General features: G+C 37.6%; 1 protein-coding gene and 1 pseudogene across 20 annotated transcripts in view; one reads left to right on the plus strand and one right to left on the minus strand.

Annotated features, from left to right (window-relative positions):
• The window catches only part of PARD3 (par-3 family cell polarity regulator), a 674,219-nt gene that overhangs the window by 573,855 nt on the left and 79,490 nt on the right, over nucleotides 1-20,874 (minus strand). The window lies entirely within an intron of this gene.
• LOC122473273 lies at nucleotides 5,193-6,108 on the plus strand (annotated as a pseudogene).

The raw sequence follows: 20,874 nt of genomic DNA on the forward strand, positions 1-20,874 counted from the left end.
ATGCATTAAAACACAACAAATAAAATTTCTAAAAGACTCTGACACTGAGTAAGTGTCATTTCTGAATGTTTTCACAGATTAGAAAAAGCCACATTTAGTAGCCAACTGGCCCCCAATCTTAAGTATTTCCGCAGATAATAACAGCATAGAGCACTTCACAAATAAAAGTAGCAAAATTATCTTCAAACCTGAAACATAACCTAAAAGGTAAGTATTAAAAGAAGGAAAATATGCACCTAAAGATGCCTCTCCACTTTAACATACAATGTTATATTAGTTTCAGGTGTACAGTATATTGATTGAACACTTCCATACAGCAGCTGGTGCTCATCACAAGTGTACTCCTTAATCCCCATCACCTATTTCACCCATCTTCCCATCCCCCTCCCCTCTGGAAACCATCAGTTTGTTCTCTATACTTAAGAGTCTGTTTCTTGATGTCTTTTTGTTTTCCTTTGCTCATTTGTTTTGTTTCTTAAATTCCACATACAAGTGAAATCATAGGGGATTTCTCTCTCTCTGACTTAAGTTGCTTACCATTATACTCTCTAGCTCCATCCACGTCCTTGCAAATGGCAAGACTTTATTCTTTTTCATGGTTGAGTAATATTCTGTTGTACATATACACTTCATCTTTATCCATTTATCAACCGATAGACACTTGGACTGTTTCCCTAATTTGGCTATTGTACCTAATGCTGCTACAAACATAGGAGTACATGTGTCCCTTTGAATTAGTGATTTTTGTCTTGTTTGGGTAAATTCAAACATAATAATCCTGGATTAGAGGGTAGCTCTATTTTTCAATTTTTGAGGAACCTCCCTACTGTTTTCCAGAATGGCTGCACCAGTTTTCATTCCCACCAACAGTGCACAAGGGTCCCTTTTTCTCCACATGCTCTCCTACTTGTTATTTCTTGTTTTGTTGATTTTAGCCATTCTGACAGGTGTGAGGTGATATCTCATTAGAGCTTTAATTTGTATTTCCCTGATAGTGATGAACATCTTTTCATGTGTCTGTTGGCCATCTGGATGTCTTCTTGGGAGAAATGTCTGTTCATGTTTTCTGTCCTTTAATTGGATTATTTGTTTTGGGGGTGAGTTTTATAAATTCTGTATATATTTTGGATACTAACCCTCATCAGATATGCCATTTGCAAATGTCTTCTCCCATTCCATAGATTGCCTTTTAGTTCTGTTGATTGTTTCCTTTGCTGTGCAGAACCTTTTTATTCTGATCTAGTCCCAACAGCTTATTTTTGCTTTTGTTTCCCCTGACTCAGGAGACATCTAGAAAAAAAAAGTTGCTATGGTCAATAACAAAAAAAATTACTGCTTGTATTCTCTTCTAGGATTTTTATGGTTTCAGGTTGCACACTAGGTCTTTAATCCATTTTTAAAATGGATTTTTTATGTACGATGTAAGGAAGTGGTCCAGTTTCATTCTTTCCACGTTGCTGTCCAGTTTTCCCAACACCATTTGGTGAAGAGAATTTCTTTCCATTGGATATTCTTTCCTGGTTTGTCGAAGATTAATTAACCATATAGTTGTGGGTTTATTTCTGGGTTTTCTATTCTGTTACATTGATCTATGTGCCTATTTTTGTGCCAAGTACCATACTGCTTATATTACCACAGTTTTGTAACATAACTTGAAGTCTGGAATTGTGATGCCTCCAGCTTTGTTTTTCTTTTCCAAGATTGGCTTATTGAGGTCTTTTGTGGTTCCATACAAACTTTAGCATTGTTTGTTCTAGTTCTTGAAAAATGCTGTTGGTATTTTGATAGGGATTGCATTAAATCTGTAGACTGCATTGGGTAGTATAGACATTTTCACACTATTCTTCCAATACATAAGCAAGGAATGTCTTTCCATTTCTTTGTGTACACCAATTTTTTTCATCAGTGTTTTATAGTGTTCAGAGTACAGGTCTGTCACCTCTTTGGTTAGGTTTATTCCCAGGTATCTTGTGGTGTTTTGAGCAACTGTAAATGGGATTGTTCTCTTAATTTCTCTTTCTGCTGCCTCATTATCAGTATATAGAAATGTGACAGATTTCTGCACATTGAATTTATATCCTGTGACTTTACTGAATTCATTTATCAGTTCTAGTAGTTTTTTGGTAGAATTTTTTAGGATTTTCTACATATGGTATCAGGTCATCTGCAAATAGTGAATGTTTTACTTCTTCCTTACAATCTATTTTCCTTTTATTTCTTTTTGTTGCTAAACTGCTGTGACTAGTACTTCCAGTACTATGCTGAATAAAAGTGGTAAGTGGACATCTTTGTCTTGTTTCTGACCTCAGTGGAAAAGCTCTCAGTTTTTCCCCATTAAGGATGATGTTAGCTGCGGGTTTTTCAAATATGAACTATATTATGTTGAGGCATATTCCCTCTAAACCTACTTTATTGAGGGTTTTTTTTATTCATGAATGGATGTTGTACATTTTCAAATGCTTAATCTGTGTCTACTCAAATGATTATACGGTTCTTATCCTTTCTCTTTATCAGTGTGATGTATCATGTTAATTGATTTGCAAATACTGACCACCTTGCAACACAGGAAAAAATCCCATTTGATCATGGTGAAGGATTTTTTTAATGTATTGTTGGATTCAGTTTGCTGTATTTTGTTGAGGATTTTTGCACCTATGTTCATGAGAGATGTTGGCCTGTAGTTAGTTCTCTTTTTTAGTGGTGTCTTTATCTGGTTTTGATATTAGGCTAATGCTGGCCTCACAGAATGAATTTGGAAGTATTCCTTCCTCTTATTTTTTGGAATGGTTTGAGAAGACTAGGTATGAACTCTTCTTCTGGACTTGGCCTTTTAATTTTTGGGAGTTTTTTGAATACTGACTCAATTTTTTTATGGTTAATGGTCTGCTCAAGCTTCCTATTCTTCTAGGTTATCCAATTTGTTAGCATATACTATTCTCTTATAACTGTTAGAATTTCTGTGGTGTTGACTGTTATTTCTCCTTTCTCATTTGTGACTTTCAGTCCTTTCTCCTTTTTTAATTGCTAAGTATGACTAGAGATTTATGAATTTCATGGATTTTTTTCAAAGATCCAGCTCCTGGTTTCGTTGATCTGTTCTATTGGGTTTTAGTTTCCAAATCATCTATTTCTGCTTTAATCTTTATTTCCTTCCTTCTGCTGGTTTGCATTTTGTTTGTTCTTTTTCTAGTTCTATTTGGTGTAGGTTAGGTTGTTTGGAATTTTTCTTGCTTCTTGGAGCACCTGAGTGGATGAGTTGATTAAGAGTCTGACTTTGGCTCAGGTATGATTTTACAGTTCATGAGCTGGGATCCTGCATCAGGCTCTGGGCTGACAGCTCAGAGCCTAGAATCTGCTTTGGATTCTAGGTCTCCCTCTCTCTCTGTCCCTCCCCTGCTCACATTCTGTCTCTGTCTCAAAAATAAACATTACAAAAAAAAAATGTCTTGCTTCTTGAGGTAGGCTTGTATTGCTATAAACTTTCCTCTTAGAACTGCTCTTCCTGTGTCCCAAAGGTTTTGGACCATGTGTTTTCATTTTCATTTGTTTCCATGTACTTTTTTATTTCTTCTTTGATTTCCTAGTTGACCCATACATTCCTTAGTAGCATCTTAACTAACCTCCATATATGTCTGGTCTTTTCAGATTTTTTCTTGTGGTTGACTTCTAGTTTCATACCATTGTGGTCAGAAAAGATGCATGGTATGACTTCAACCATCTTGAATTTGTTGAGGATTGTTTTGTAGGCTAATATGTGATCTATTCTGGAGAAAATTCTGTGTGCACTTAAAAAACAATGTATATTGTGCTGTTTTAGGATGGAATGTTTTTAATATATGTTAAATCCATCTCTTCCACTGTATCATTCCAAGCCATTGTTTCTGTTGATTTTCTGTTTAGATGATCTTTCCATTGATGTACTTGGGGTGTTAAAGTCCTTGCTATTATTGTATTATTATCAATTAGCTCCTTTATGTTTATTAACTGTTTGGTATATTCTGGTGCTTCAATGTTAGGTGCATAAATATTTACAATTGTTATATTTTCTTGTTGAATTATCCCTTTGTTATAATACAATGTCCTTCTTGTCTCATTCCCATCTTTGTTTTACAGTCCACTTTGTCTGACAGAAGCATTGCTACTTTGGCTTTCTTCTGACATTGCATGATGGATGTTTCTCCATCCCCTCACTTTCAAGAAGTAGATGTCTTATCTAAAATGAGTCTCTTATAGGCAGCTTATAGATGGGTCTTGTTTTTTTTATCCATTCTGTCACACCATGTCTACTGATTAGAGCAGCTAGTCCATTTACACTCAAAGTAATTCTTGATAGATATGTATTTATTGTCATTTTATTATTTGTTTAGTGGTTGTTTCTGAAGATTTTCTCTGATCCTTTCCTGTTTTTCTCCCTTTCATGGTTTCCTGATTTTCCTTACTGATAAGATTTGTATTTCTTTCTCTTTATTCTTTGTATATTTATTAGTGGTTTTGATATATGCTTACCATTAGGTTTATGTACAACCCCTTCTGCATATAATAGTCCATATTAAGTTGATGATCACTTAAGTTTGAACCCAGTCTTTACTCCTCTCCTCCCCATGTTTTAAGCACATGTTGTCTTAATGGAAATTGTTTTATTTTGTGAGTTCCTTGACTGATTTTTTACAGATATATCCATTTTTACTGCTTCTGTTTTTCCTACCATCATATTATCACTTTTGGTCTCTCCTTTCCACTCAAAAAAGTCTTGTTTAATATTTCTTGCAGGGCTAGTGTAATAGTCATGAGCTCCTTTAGTTTTTGTTTATCTGACAAACTCTTTTTATCTCTCCTTCTATTCTGAATGATAGCCTTGCTGGTGAGAGAATTCTTAGCTGCAAGTTTTTTCCCCTTTAGCACGTTGAATAGATCATGCCAGTCTCTTCTGACTTGTAAAGTTTCTGCTGAAAAATCCCGTTAGACTTTTGGGGTTTCCTTTGTATGCTACTATCTTCTTTTCTCTTGCTGCTTTTAATTTTTTTTACTTTATTTTGCCACTATATTTTGCCAGCTTAATTATAATATGTCCTGGTGTGGATATGCTTTTGTTGATTTTGTTGGGGGTCCTCTGTGGCACCTGGATCTGGATATCTGTTTCCTTCCCCAGATTAGGGAAGTTTTCAGCTATTATGTCTTTAAATAAATTCTCTGGTCTTTCCCATCTTGCAAGATGGCGGGCGAAAAAGCTGAGAAGCCGGATGCTAAGGAGAAGAAACCTGAAGCCAAGAAGGCTGATGCTGGTGGCAAGGTTAAGAAGGCTAACCTCAAGGCTAAAACGCCAAAGAAGGGGAAGCCCCACTGCAGCCGAAACCCGGTCCCAGTCAGAGGAATTGGCAGATACTCCCGATAGGCTATGTATTCGAGAAAGGCCATGTACAAGAGGAAGTATTCAGCAGCTAAATCCAGGATTGAGAAGAAAAAGGAGAAGGTTCTTGCTACTGTCACAAAACCAGTTGGTGGTGACAAGAATGGTGGTACCCGAGTGGTTAAACTTCGCAAAATGCCTAGGTATTATCCTACTGAAGATGTGCCTCGGAAGCTGTTGAGCCACGGCAAAAAACCTTTTAGTCAGCATGTGTGGAAACTGCGAGCTAGCATCACTCCTGGGACCATTTTGATCATCCTCACTGGGCGCCACAGAGGCAAGAGAGTGGTTTTCCTGAAGCAACTGAGCAGTGGCTTGCTACTTGTGACTGGACCTCTGTCCCTTAATCGAGTTCCTCTGCGTAGAACACACCAGAAATTTGTCATTGCCACCTCCACCAAAATTGATATCAGCAATGTGAAAATCCCCAAACACCTCACTGATGCTTACTTTAAGAAGAAGAAGCTGCGTAAGCCCAGACACCAGGAAGGTGAGATCTTCGACACGGAGAAAGAGAAATACGAGATTACAGAGCAGCGCAAGGTCGATCAGAAAGCTGTGGACTCGCAAATTCTGCCAAAAATCAAAGCCATTCCTCAGCTTCAGGGCTACCTCCGCTCTGTGTTTGCCCTCACGAATGGCGTTTACCCTCACAAATTGGTGTTCTAAATTTCTTACAAAGAACCTAATTAAATAACAGAAAATAAATAAATAAATAAATAAATAAATAATAAATTCTCTGCCCCTTTTCTTCTCTTCTTGGACTCCTATATTACAAATGTATGTTATTATGTTTGATGGAGTCACTGAGTTCCCTAAGTCTACTCTTGTTTTGCATAATTCTTTTTTCTCTCTTTTGCTCAGCTTGATTACTTTGTATTACTCTGTCCTCTAGGTCATTAATTTGTTCCTCTGCTTCTTCCAGCCTGCTGTTCATTCCATCAAGTGTTTCTCATTTCACTTATTGAGCCCTTTATCTCTGCTATGTTATTCTTTACCTCTGTGTTAAGGGTCCCACTCACATCTTCCATGCTTTTCTCAAATTCAGTGTGTATTCTTATGATCACTGCCTTAAATACTCCATCAGGCATATTACTTATATCTGTTTTGCTTACATCTCTGGTATGGCCTTTTCCTGTTCTTTCATTTCAGATAAATTTCTCAGTCTTTTCATTTTGTCTAAGTCTCTGTGTCTGTTTTTGTGAGTTAGGAAAGTCAACTACATCTCCTTATGAAGAAGAGGTCCTACAATGCCCTGCTGTGTAGTGTCCCCTGTTCCCCTGGGCCTGGCATTTACAGCAGTGTCTCCAGTATGTCCTGCATGTGCTCTGCTGTTTTGTTCTGGCTGCCTTATCCTTCAGGCCAGTCCTTTGCAGAGGATCTCTTTACCTGTTGTGAGGGCAGTGTTTGGTCCCTGGCCTGAAGGTGGTACATTTTAACTAGATGTGCTCTGGTCTGCTTGTGAAATGAGACCTCTTGCCACTGCTACCAGACTGAGGCTCTGCAAAAGTGTCAAGTGGGGTGATGCAGTATGAACTGGGGTTTGGGCCAGTCTTCTGGAGGAGGGGTCCCACTGCACTGGGACAGAGGCAAGTGAGACTGGAAGGGTTGTTCCACCAGAGCGCAGGGGGTAGGGGAGCAAGGTTTGGCGTAAGCAAGTTAGTGAATGTCAGTGCTACGCTGGTTCCCACAGATGGCCCTGCATTTATGCTGAGGGGCAGGAGAAGGAAATGGCACCAGCTAGTTCCTTTGTTCTCAGAGAGGTCTCTCCATGAATGCTGCTTCTCTGGGACATGCTCCAAAATGAGCAAATAACCTCCCTACTGTGCACCCTATGCACTCTTCAGATCACCGCTTCCATGCTATATATCCACAGGTTATTTGTCTGCCTTTTTTCCAAGAGTAGTGTAATGCCCTCCAGGCTCTATCCCAGCCTAGCCCACTGACCTTTAAAACTCCAGGCTTTAAATTAGGCCCACTGGTTGCCAGAAGTCACAAAAATCAGCCCATCACACTTTCCAAGCCAGTTGCTATACAGATTCATTTTCCGTGCATACTCCCCTGTGTGCTAATCTGTCTTTTGCCTTTCACAACCATGGCTCCCTCCCCACTGCAGTGACCACAATCAGTTTCTTTCTCAAACTCTGTCTCTGCACTTCCTACCTTCTTTAATGTAGCCTCTTCTCCACCTTTAGTTGTGGAGTTTGTTCTGCCAGTCTTCAAGTCAATTTCTAGAGTATTTAGGATGATTTCATAGTTATCTAGTTGTATTTGTAGGATGAGACAAGCCTCCAGTCCACCTACTCCATCACCATCTTCCAACTGAAAACTGGGGCCTCTCCACTTTAAAATGATTCACTTTCATTTTTGCTAATGCTTAACTAACGAGTTAACAGTACATGTGTCACACTGTTGCCTATTTTTAAGTACTCCTCAATCATATGATGTCACTGTAGGCTACAGTAACATATCTTTACTGCCAAGTAAAATACAATCACTCATATACTTACCCTTTCTTTTTTTACTACCTAGAAGCAGTAAAGATTCCAAGTTTTTAAGGTACATTAATGCTTAAAATAGTTTGTCTTATTTAGTATAATATTCTGGATTTTCACATTAGGCAAATCATCAAATAATCTACATATATAAAACCTTAAAATGGGATTTATAATCCTTATAATATTATGAATAAAAAACCCTTATGAGAATTTAAAGTATTCACATGTAAAATGGAAGCTAAACATCTTCAAATAGTATAATTTGATTTAATACAGAAGAATCTGCTACAAAAAGCAAATCTGACAATTGTATGTACAAAATAATTCCCACTTATTAAAAATACACTAGGGAAGGGGCACCTGGGTGGCTCAGTCACCTAAGCATCGGACTTTGGCTCAGGTCATAAACTCACAGTTCGTGAATTCAAGTCCCACCTCAGGCAAGCAGAGCCCTGCTTCAGGTGAGCCCCAACTCCCTGCCTCCCTCCCTCTCTCTCTCTCTCTCTCTCTCTCTCTCTGCCTCTCATGGGATTTGCACTCTCTCTCTGTCCCTCGCTCACTTGAGCCCTCTGGAGGAGGGGGGGGACACTATGGGAGTTACACACAATAAATTAACTTCATTATGCAATGAATCGTCTCCTCAAGGAAACTAAAAGTAATGTGACAGCAGCCCAAGTAGATCACTGTGCTTTGCTCCTGGCTGTTATGTACTCATCTGTGTTCCATCCCCAGGGAGAGATTAAATTTAGAAGGATGGGGGAAAAGAAGAAAAGATGTTCTGATAAAACCCACATTCAACATTCCCCCTTGCCTCCCTTTTGTCAAAATCAGGAGCTTTTCCATGTGTTTTAGAGAATTTGAATAGGTTTTCTAATCTGAGTCAGAAATAAAGAGCAATTCATAAAGAATTTTTAGTGTGTTTCTTAAAATGCTCGATAAAATAATTTCTCAGGGCTATCTCCTGACCTAAGTGTTGTCATTCATGAAGCATCTTATAAAGAAAAACCATGGTTTATCTTATGAGATGTGCAATACTTAGACACCTGTCAGCTCTAATCTCTTAGTTCATCTTTCAGAAATTTTGTACTCCTAGACAAATAAATGCACAGATGCAGGAATGCCAAACTGTTGAAAGTGAGAATTTCTGAGCCTGGAAATTACATTAACCTATGTCCAAAAAAAAAAAAAAAAAAAAAAGAAAGAAAAAAAAAAAGAAAGAAAGAAAGAAAAGAAAATTTTAAGTTAGCAAGTTTTCAAAAAAATATGGTAAATATTTCAAAACATTCAACTACTTAATAAATCAATGGATGACATCCATATTCTACCTGACTCACTCCAGCTAAAAAATTCTAAGTTAAGACAGAAAAGGCTCAAGGCATCACATTTTCATATTTAACAGGAAAATCGTCATTCCACAAAAGAGTCTTTCACCCACTTATGAAATTATCATCCTTAAAATATGTATACATATTACATAAAAGACCTACTGCTAAAAAAAGAAATTTCAGTAAGACAAATCATATTTCTATTATTTTTTGAGTTGCCAAAAAAATGAAAGTGATTTTGTAATTTGAGGAAGGAGCCACTTAAGTAATCTGCCTTCAATAGACTAAAATTGCCTCCTATTTCATTACAGCTTTGCAGTCAATCAAACATGGGAGGGATCTCCCAGACCCCCTCCCATACAAAATACTCCAGCAAAGTCACTGTGAACACATCAGCCTGCATTACTCCCACATCTCAGCCTCAAGTGAGGTGCCATTTCATTCTTACTCCAATTTGTCTTTCCTTTTCTGGCTAGAATAAGAAACAAAAAGGGGTTCAAGTACACATGGAAAACTCACTCTGATAACTATAAGCTGAGTCATAAAGGAAATCTCAATAAATTTCAAAGAACTGAAATAATACAGCCATATGTTCCCTAGCCACAAAATTAAATTATAAATCAATAATAAACATATTTGGAAAATCTCCAAATGGCTGGACATTAGAAAATTAAGGAGTATACTTCTAAATAACTCATGGGTAAAATAACTCACAAGGGAAATTAGAAATTATTTTAACTGGGGCACCTGGGTGGCTCAGTCAGTTAAGCGTCTGACTATGAGTTTCAGCTCAGGTGATGATCTCATGGTTTGTGAGTTCGAACCCATATCAGGATCTGTGCTGACAGTGCGGAGCCTGCTTGGTATTCTTTCTCTCCCTCTGTCTCTGCCCCTCCCCTGGCTCACTCTCTCTGTCTCTTTCTCAAAAATAAAAAAATAAACATTTAAAAAAATATTTTAACTGCATAATAATAAAAATTAAACATATCACAATCTGTTAATTGAGGCTAAAACTCTGATGGGGAATTTATAGCCCTAAATGCTTACATTACAAAATTTAAAAAGGCTTAGAAACAATTATCTAAGTTTCTGCCTTAAGAAGCCTGAAAAAAGACAAGCAAAATAAACCAAAGAAAGAAGAAAGGGAATAAAGTGCGAAATCAATGAACTAGAAAATGGACAAATATAGAATATGAAACAAGCCAAAACTTAGATCCTTGAAAATCAATAGAGCTGATAAATCCCTAGCAATATCAATCAAGGATAAAGAGAAATCACAAATTATAATACCAGGAATGAAACAAGGATATCACTACAAATCATACAGATATTAAAAGGATAATAATGGAATATTATGAGCAACTTTATACTGATAAATTTGACAAGATGAAATGGCCAATTCCTGGAAAGACGCTAATTAACAAAACTAATGCAAGAAGATTTAGAATTGAATAACCCTATATCTGTTTTTTAAATATAGATTCAAAATTTAAAAAAAGAAAACTCCAAGTTAGGAAGGCTTCATTGTTGAATTCTCTTATAAACACTTAAGGAAGAATTAATGCCAATTTGATATAAACTCTTTCAAGAACTAGGAGGGAACATTTCTCAACTCATTTTGAAAGGCCAGCATACACCTATTTAAAAATCATGGTTTCTTGTGTTTTTTTAATGTTTATTTTATATTGAGAGAGACACACAGACAGACAGACAGACAATGTGCTGCGTGCGTGAGCAGGGGAGAGACAGAGAGAGAGGGTTAAAGAGAATCCTCCAACTCTTGATCTCAGCTCAGGTCATGATCTTGTGGTTCATTAATTTGAGCCCCGCCATCAGTAAATCTGCCCTTACAGTGCTTGATTTTACCAACTGTGAGAGAAGATCATGACCCCAGCCAAAATCAAGAGTTCTACTCCTAACCAACTGAGCCACCCAGGTATTCCAATAATCAGGTTCAAAAATCAGATAAACGGGGCACCTGGGTAGTTCACTCAGCTGAGAACGTCCAACTCTTGATTTTGGCCCAGGTCATGATCCTAGGGTCATGGGACCAGGCCCTGCATGGGGCTCCCACAATGAGCATGGAGCCTGCTTGAGATTCTCTCCCTCTCCCTCCCTTCCTCTCTCTCTCTTTTACGCCCCCTCCCCCACTTGTGTGCTCTGTAAAATAAATGAAAATAAAACCAGATGAAGACATTAAAATATACATATTATCTCCCTCATAAACACACAGAAATTTTTTTTAAGTTTTATTTATTTTGAGAGAGAGAGAAACAGAGAGAGTGTGCACAGAGGAGGGGCAGAGAGACAGGGTGAGAGAATCCCAAGCAGGATCTGCACCATTAGCGCAGAGCCTGATGTGGGGCTCAAACTCAAACAAACCATGAGATCATGACCTAAGTCGAGATCAAGAGTTGGACACTTAACTACTGACTGCACCACCCAGGCACCCCAGACATAGAACTTTTTAACAGAATATTAGCAAATTACATCTAGCAATATATAAAAAGGAGCAGTCAGGGACACCATGGCATTCTGTCCACTGCCACATTTAAAAGCCTCTCCCTCTCTCTTCCCAAAATCCAAATCTTTTGTTTTTTAAAGGATAAATGAACTGAGTCTGGAAATTAAATGAATTGATGTGTTTCCAGATTGAAAACTTCACTAACATTATATTGTACTCTACAGTTACAAATTTGCATAATGCAGGACTATTTTTGGATAATAATCCAAAGTCAAGAGCAGAAAAGTTTAGAAAAATAAGATGAAGTCAAGAGCAATATTCAAAATGCACTCCATGAGGTTTCCAGATTGGCTGTGAGGAATCTGGCAGTGTAAGCAAGGAGGGAATGCCCTTCTCTGATTACTGTAATCACTCCTGATTCATAGGACATATGTCCCATCCGAGTCGATGCCTCAAATCATAGATAGCACTAAACCCTATATATGCTATGTTTTTTCCTATACATGCATATATCTATGTTAAAGTTTAACTTATAAATTAGGCACAGTAAGAAACTAAAAATAATAATAAAATGGAGCAAATATAACAATGCACTGTAATACAAGTTATGTGAATGTGTCTCTCTCTCAAAATATCTTACTGTATTCACCCTTTGTCTTGTGATGATGCGAAATGATAAAATGCCCCCGTGATGAGATGAAGTCAGGTGAATGCCAGAGGCACTGTGACGTAGCTATTAAGCTACTAATGACCTTCTGACAATGCATTAGGAGGAGGATCATATGCTTCCAAACTGCAGTTGACCATGAGTAACTGAAACCATGCATGGAAAGCGAAACCAGGGATAAGGGGGGACCACTGTGCATACATTTAAGAAGAGAACCACAACTGTATCTATTACCAGGGAGAAATTTCTTTTGTGGTTCTCAAAGAGGATGCCGTGTTAAACACAGTAAACTGTGTCCTCAAAATCCTTTAATAAATCCAGCACTGAGTCTCATATATACACTTATTTTAACATTTCCCAATTAAAGAGAAATGCTAATGCCAAAAGCAGTGGGGGAGGGGAAACAGCTATAATTTGATCTGGTTACACAGCCCTATTACTGTAAACTACAAGACTCTGTTCCCCAAACTTAAGAATTTTGCAGCCATGAATTTCCATAGGCAGGGACTCTGTATTATAAAGATACTTGCATCTCCAAGAATGTATACATGATTAAGTGGTCATTATAAACATCTATAGAATGTGCTTTGAGCTATTTCTTTTAACTTTTTTCTCTCTGCTTTGTCATGGCCTTCTGATTTAAAAAAAAAAATGTAAATTTTTTTTTAAATTGTTTTAAAAATGTTAAAAAAATATAAAATTATGACCATCTTCTTTCAGGAATTCTTCTGTCAAGCAAGTCTGAATTTTATGTTTTATGCACAGAAAATGTATTCTTATATTCTTATTCCCCAGTTACCTGATAAATTTCACTGTTCTTACCTGGAAAGCTGTTCTTTCACATAGTCTTTTACCTTAGACTTTTACACTCACCCTTTATACTAATTGCTGACATTGATAGTTGTAAAAGTTACACTTAGGTGCTAGTGCTGTCTAGATATCACAGTACCTGAACTACTGCACCAAGTTTATTCAGAAGCAACATAAAAGCCTATAGATATATGTTCTATGAAATTAATGTCCTTCATAAACCACTTTTTAAGCCATACAGAATATAAAACAATTATTTGCCATTAAAATCACAGAACCTTAAGTGAATACAAAGACGTTGGAGGTGGTAAATAACAACAGAAAAGTTAAGGATCAAGATCAAATAACAACTGCCTAGCAATAGCTAACCCTGCCATCTCCTAACTACTAGTTCAGTATTCTTCAGCATGCCACTGTTTTGCCAAAATCTTTATTTTTAACTTAAACCACAGGGAAAGTAAATACTGTAATGAATCTGCAAATATTTATAAGAGGGGAGGCAAAGAAGTAAACCTACTATAAATCCAATGAGACAAGTATCATGGGAAATAATCCCGTGGCTCGCTTTTCTCAGCTTCTCAGAAGTGATAGATTAAAAATAAAAGGAAGGAAAAAAATGTGCAAGACTAAATCTCAAAAACAGCTTTTTGCAAAATTAATCATAGCTATTACTCTTTCCTTGAAAACTAGACAGCAGGGTATTTTCCCTGTCTCTAATTCTAAAAGACCCCACAACAGAGCTACTAGACGAAAACAGTATTCTGTGCCACCACTGAGATCTGCAAGCTTATGAAAATGTTAAACCACAGAATAGTCACAAACTACGTTAAGTATATAATCAAGCCTGCAAAAGAGTTCACATTTTCCTTCTCAAGGAAATATAAAAGCTGTAAAAGAGAGGACATTCTATGGTTGAAGGTCTGCACAACCTTGTTCTCCCCTTATGTCAGTACAGAATGTCTTTGAAGGCTCTTTTGGAGTATCTTGATTTTATCTTTAAAATGCATATAGGGGCGCCTGGGTGGCTCAGTCGGTTAAGCCTCCGACTTCGGCTCAGGTCACGATCTCGCGGTCCGTGGGTTCGAGCCCCACGTCGGGCTCTGTGCTGACAGCTCAGAGCCTGGAGCCTGTTTCGGATTCTGTGTCTCCCTCTTTCTCTGACCCTCCCCGTTCATGCTCTCTCTCTGTCTCAAAAATAAATAAATGTTAAAAAAAAATTTTTTTTTAAATAAAATGAAATAAAAATAAAATAAAATGCATATAAAATTTACCACTCACTACATAATATCTGTATTTGTCCTAATAAAATAAGCCTGAGCCTTCCAATAAATGGGCAACCATCCCTGACAAAACCATACCTTTCCCCCTCGCCCCACAGTGCTCATAGCCAGTGTGAGACAGGCCACCAGGGCCAGTACAACAGCCCAAGGTACCTGAGGGAGAACCATCCATCTTTCAGCACCAGCCAGACAAAAGATTGCAAGGAGGAGTCCTCTGGGAAGACCCTGGTCTAGGGTCTCTTCCCCAGTTCCCATCCATTCTTTGGCACTCCCTCTCCCCTGCCCTCTGGAGGAAATAAGGTAACACTTCAAGAAAGGAGTTAACTGGGAACAATCAATGAAACACAGTTTCTCAGGAAAAACACAGGTGCTGGGCAATACATCTCTATCAACTACAAACATAAAAGGCTCACTATTACAATGAAACATTTGCTTCCCTCTTAGACTTTATATCAAAGTTCAAAAATAACACCATTAATCATGCACAAAGCATGACTAACCAAGTCATTGCTAACCAGTCATTTCCTGATTGCATATGGAAGGTGAACTCCTCCAGAATCACTGCCGGCAACTAACTAGTAGTATCAGAAATCCCATTTAATCACCCTCCAAAGGGTTCTTTCTCTTCAAGATAAAATTTTAGAACAAGAAAAATTTTCTTTAGTACTAGTTGTCTAAGATTTTAATGCAAACATACTTATTTCCATGTATTCAGCTTAAAAAAAAAAAAAAAGACCAAAAAACTAGTGAGAAGCAAGATCATAGTTTTTATCAGCTCTCTGTTCCGGTAAGCAGATTCAAACTGAATAGAAATGATCTTTCTCAAAATCCCTACTATCACACTAACTACAATCAACAAAAAGAGTAAATTATGTTTCTGTAAAGGTAAAATTAAAGTTGTTTTCCACTTAACTTCCCATTGACTAAATGAATCCCATAAATCGCAAACCATCACTTATTCAGAAAAAAATAGTATAGAGAGTATGTAAGCAAACCATGTGCTCTTAAAAATCATAAAGAATGAATTGCAAAGTATATACTAATCTCAATTTATAATTTAGGAAGTTTATTTCTTGGTGCAAAAAATAATTCCCTTTAAAAACTTTTATCATAATGCAACAGTACTATCCAACCCAAAAAAGTAAATACATGACATGTCAACAAAGTACTTCACAAAAGCACTCAGATAATATGCTTTTGCATTTAAAGAGCAAATTCCCATCAGTGAAGATTTGCCCTGAATGTACACAGAAATATATGGGCACTTTAGGCTAACAAACATATGAAAAGATACTCAACATCACTCATCATCAGGGAAATACAAATCAAAACTACAATCAGAAAATACCTCACATCTGTTGGAATGGCTAAAATTAACAACACAGGAAACAACAGATGTTGGTGAGGATGTGGAGAAACAAGAACCCTCCTACATTACTGGTGGGAATGCAAATTGGTGCAGCCACCCTAGAAAACATTATGGAGGTTCCTCAAAAAGTTAAAACTAGAACTACGCTACAACCCAGCAATCACATTAGTAGGTACTTGCCCAAAGGATACAAAACTACTGATTTGCAGGGTCACCTGCACCCCATTGTTTATGGCAGCATTATCAACAATAGCCAAATTATGGAAAGAACCCAAATCCCAAATGTCAACTGACTGATGAATGGGTAAAGAAGATGTGGTCTATATATACAATAAAATATTACTCAGCCATATAAAAGAATAAAATCTTGCCATTTGCAACAATGTGGATGGAGCTAGAGTATACTATGTGATGCAAAATAAGTCAGTGAGAGAACAAATACCATATGATTTCACTCATATGTGGAGTTTAAGAAACAAAACAGATGAACATGTGGTGGGGGCAGGAGGGAAGTCAACCATGAGAGAGGTTTTTAACTATAGAGAACAAACTGAGGGTTCCTGGAAGGAGGTGTCGGCAGGGGATGGGCTATTAAGGAGGGCATTTGTTGTGATGAGCACTGGGTATTATATGTAAGTGATGAATCACTAAATTCTACTCCTGAAACGAACGAACAAAAGAGAGAGAGAGAAAAAAAGAGAGAGAAAGGGAGACAGGGAGGGAGGAAAAAAGGAAGGAAGGAAGATATATATGGGCACTTTAAAAACAAAACAGACACAGGGGCACCTGGGTGGCTCAGTCGGTTGGGCGTCCAACTTTGGCTCAGGTCATGATCTCACCATCTGTGAGTTCGAGCTCCGTGTTGGGCTCGGTGTTGACAGCTCTGAACCTAGAGCCTGCTTTGGATTCTGTGTGTCTCTCTCTGTCCCTCCCCTACGCGTGCTCTCTCTCAAAAATTAAAAGCATTAAAAAAATTAAAAACAAAACAAAACAGACACAAAACAAAAACTTTAGAAATTGGCTCTCCACCTGGGGGGCAGGGGTGAGGCAGGGAAGAATTTAGATAGCTTCCTCCCCAACATAAAATCAATTCCAGATTAACCCAAGATTAGATTCTAAATGTTTTGCTTTATTATTTTTTAAGCATGAAATTTTAAAATATAGAATATATTTGCAGTTAGGACGAGTAAGGTCTTTTTAGCAAGACTCTAGATATAAAACCACAAAGCCAGAAACCTAAAAATTTCTATAGTGTATGGAATGGTATATACCATTAAAAAAAGTTAAATAACAGAAAAAAGACAAAGTATATTTTCAATATGTATCACAAAAAGTTATATTATAAAGGGCTCAAAAGAAAACCCAAAATTAAAAGGGATAAAAATAGAAAATTCTGAAGAAAAGATATAAACTAAGAGAAATTAAAATAATGATGACATACCTATTTTTTACTCTCAAAATTTTTAAAATCAATAGATAATTTGGTATTCACAAGAGGCAGAACATATAAGTTATCTTTTTTAGTGCAATTTGTCAATATCTAAAAGATAAGATGTGTACTTCTTTTGCTCAAAGCAACTCATTTATATTCTGTAGGAAAAATTCCCACACAAAGAATGGATCTGTAAAGATAGTGTAGCAACAGTTATTTATAACAATATTAGAGAAAATATTAATCACTATGTTTAAAGAAACATTTACAGGGTGCCTAGGTGGTTCAGTCAGTTAAGCGTCCAGTTAAGCTCAGGTCATGATCCCATGTTTGTGGGTTTGAGCCTTGCATGGGGCTCTCTGCTAACAGCTCAGAGCCTGAATTCTGCTTCAGATTCTCTGTCTCCCTCCCTCTCTCTCCCCCTCCCCCACTCATGTTCTGTCTCTCTGTCTCAAAAATAAAACACACACACACACACACACACACACACACACACACACAAAAGAAATGATTACATAAGTTATGGTTCCTCCATACTGTGAGATACTATGAGCTTTGCAGTGATGATTGAGTCCCAATGTAACCAACAACAATCTTAAGTCTCTGCCTTACCTCCCCCACTCCTCCTCCTCCTCAAATGATCTGTTCCAACTTGACCAATCCTCTTGCCAGCCCCCAAATTTGGCTTATACTTCAAGCATTCCATCTCCCTGATTTAATCATCAATGTCTATCAAATTCTACCTAACCTTATCAAATAAGCTTCAAAGATTTTGCCTAATAAAGTACACATATGCAATTATTTATTCAGAAAGATTCTCACCAGATCCTTTATAATAGGGAAAAAAAAGAATCCAATTTTTTTAAGTTTATTTATTTATTATGATAGAGAAAGAGAGTGCAGGAGGGGGCAGAGGGAGGGAGGGAGGGAGGGAGAATCCCAAGCAGGCTCTGCACTGTCAGCATAGAGCCCAATGAAGGGCTCCAACTAAGGAACTGTGAGATCATGACCTGAGCACAAACCAAGAGTCAGACCCTTAACCAACTGGGCCACCCAGGCCCCCAACAATCCAATTTTGTTTACTCATTTCAAAGTAAGTGGCAAATGTCAATATACTTTGCCTAATCACTTCAGCAAGGCAATACATGTAGTATAACCCTGATTTTTAAGTAAAATATTTTTTATATGGTGTTTATATAAATATACATGTTATTTATATATTTTATGTGCCATTTCTGTAGTAAACATTTTTCTAGGAGTGATAAAATTATAATTTTTTTCTTACGTGTGTTTTTCCCCAAATATTTTACACAAGCAACTTTTTAAAAATCATACCCAAAATGAATGTTTGAAAGGAGCAAAGTCCTAAAGAATAAATAATCCAAGAATTGCTTTCATTTTCTTTTCCTCTCTTCCCTTAAAACAGTACATTGTGCAAAGAAAATGCAGTATTTGCAACTGAATACATATCCATTCATGGTTTTGACCCATCCGTTAAAGCTTTCCCTTTCTTTTGCTTAAAACTGAAAACAGAACAAGACAAAAAATAGCCTGTGCTGATGGTATTATCTAATTATTATGCTAAATTCTTCAATAATATTAAACCTTTGAACAAAAATTCATTGTTAAGTTAGACACACTGAATCTCATTTATTTATTCCAGCTTTCCCTTGACTACCTGCAAGCGGAGAGTTGCAGAATGTAGTCATCTCTCCAGGGCCTCATACTACCACCGCATTCTTTATTACAAAGAAAGTGCCTGAGGCCCAGTGTTTTCAAACACTATATAAATTATATATATATATATATTTATTTTTTTACAACAAAACCCTGCATTACACACATACACAAACAAACAAACAAAAAAACCCTATCAAACAGTCTTACTACTTGTGCACACAAATATTTTTAATTGTTATTTAATGCTAGTTTTATCCACTAATGAAACACATTCCATTTACTTTGGAACAGTTTTCTCCCACTATTGTATTATGAAACTATGCAAACACAAAAAGTTGAAAGAATTATACTACGAACACCTGTCCACCCTTACATTCTACAATTAACCGTTTGCCACGTTTGCTAGATCACAAACCTATCCATCCATCCATCCCTCTACTCACCTACACTTCCATCTTACTTTGTGATGCATTTTAATGTAAGTTGCAGACACCAGTACACCTTTCTCCAGTCACTTCCGCATGCATATCAATAACTAGAGATCAACATTTGAAATACTTTTTATTTCAAGCATGTTTTCTTCCTTTTAGTAAGGCCATAACAGGAGTTAAAATTTTATGTAGAAAGAAAAGTCCCTGGGGCCCATAACAGCCCCCTCCACTGAGAGGATGCACTCTCCATGGGGAAAACCAAAATAGACTGCAGGTTTAGAGATCTAGAGCCAACCATGCACACTTAAGGGATGCTCCCCAGAGACCAGTTTAGCCCTGGCCTCCCATCCAGCGACATCAAGCTGCTGGCAAGCAATCAGTCCTCTGGAACCCCGCCAAGGCATGGCATATGAAGAAGTTAGATGGACCAGACATAGCTCAGAGCTCGCTGAAATCATGCCCATGATAGGCATGTACTTTCTGACACTGTAATTCTCTGTGCATTTCTTCTCAAATATTTTATTGCCTTCTAAAATGAAGGCACCCTCTCTACAGCATTTAATAAATACAAAGCATTGTTTTAATTCACATATGTGGTATAAGACCTAAAACTAAGACCCAAAATTATGTGCTGCCTTGACATCTGGAAAACCAGGAAAGTCTCAGATGGCCTAACTGCAAGCTCCCCTCCTCAGTCTGATTGCACGGTCAAAGTCCCCTACCCAAACAACCTTCCTGACCACAGGACCAAGCACAGGTCCTACTTATCTCTAAGGAGCAGGCTTCAGTTCCCAGCCACCCCACAGAACAATTCTCACAAGCTACTCATATCCTCTTGTGGGAACCAGAGGTCACCCTACCCTCTTGATACTGCAAAGTCTGTCCCCCACAGCCCCTGCTAGTTTAGTCTGTTCCCAAGCACAACCCCCTGACTGACATGAAGCATTCTCCTTCATGGGCTGGCAGTATATGTGATATACAGTTGCACATAATAAACTGTCATCAAGCATATCTGTCTAATGTCAGGTGTCACGAGTTTGGTCATCCCCGTAACCCTAGGGCAGGAATCCCTCCCCTCACCAATGGAAGGGAAGAGGAAATGATTAAAACAAAATATTCATTTTTAATGAATGCATCCTGGGATGCATTTAATGATGACTGGGAAGAAAGACAACTATTATAATTTCAACAAAACATCAAATTTTTAAAAGTTATAAAAATAGAAAATTAGGATGTAATAGTAAATGGATACCAAATTTTGGCCTTTATGGAAACAAACATATATCGCTGGTATCCAAAACTCAGCGTGGCTAAATGCAGCTCTCTACAATCCCTCCAAACCCGCTCCTCCCTAGACTTCCCTAATCTCAGTGACAGACACCACCATCCACACAACTAAGCCTGTAAGCCAACTGCATGAGACAGTGTTTTCTATTCACTTCCATAGCCCCAACACCTAAAATGGGGAGTACGTGCTTTATGAATGTTTGTGGAGAGGTGCCTGGGGGGCT

Source organism: Prionailurus bengalensis, chromosome B4, assembly GCF_016509475.1.
Source record: "Prionailurus bengalensis isolate Pbe53 chromosome B4, Fcat_Pben_1.1_paternal_pri, whole genome shotgun sequence".
Taxonomy (NCBI): domain Eukaryota; kingdom Metazoa; phylum Chordata; class Mammalia; order Carnivora; family Felidae; genus Prionailurus; species Prionailurus bengalensis.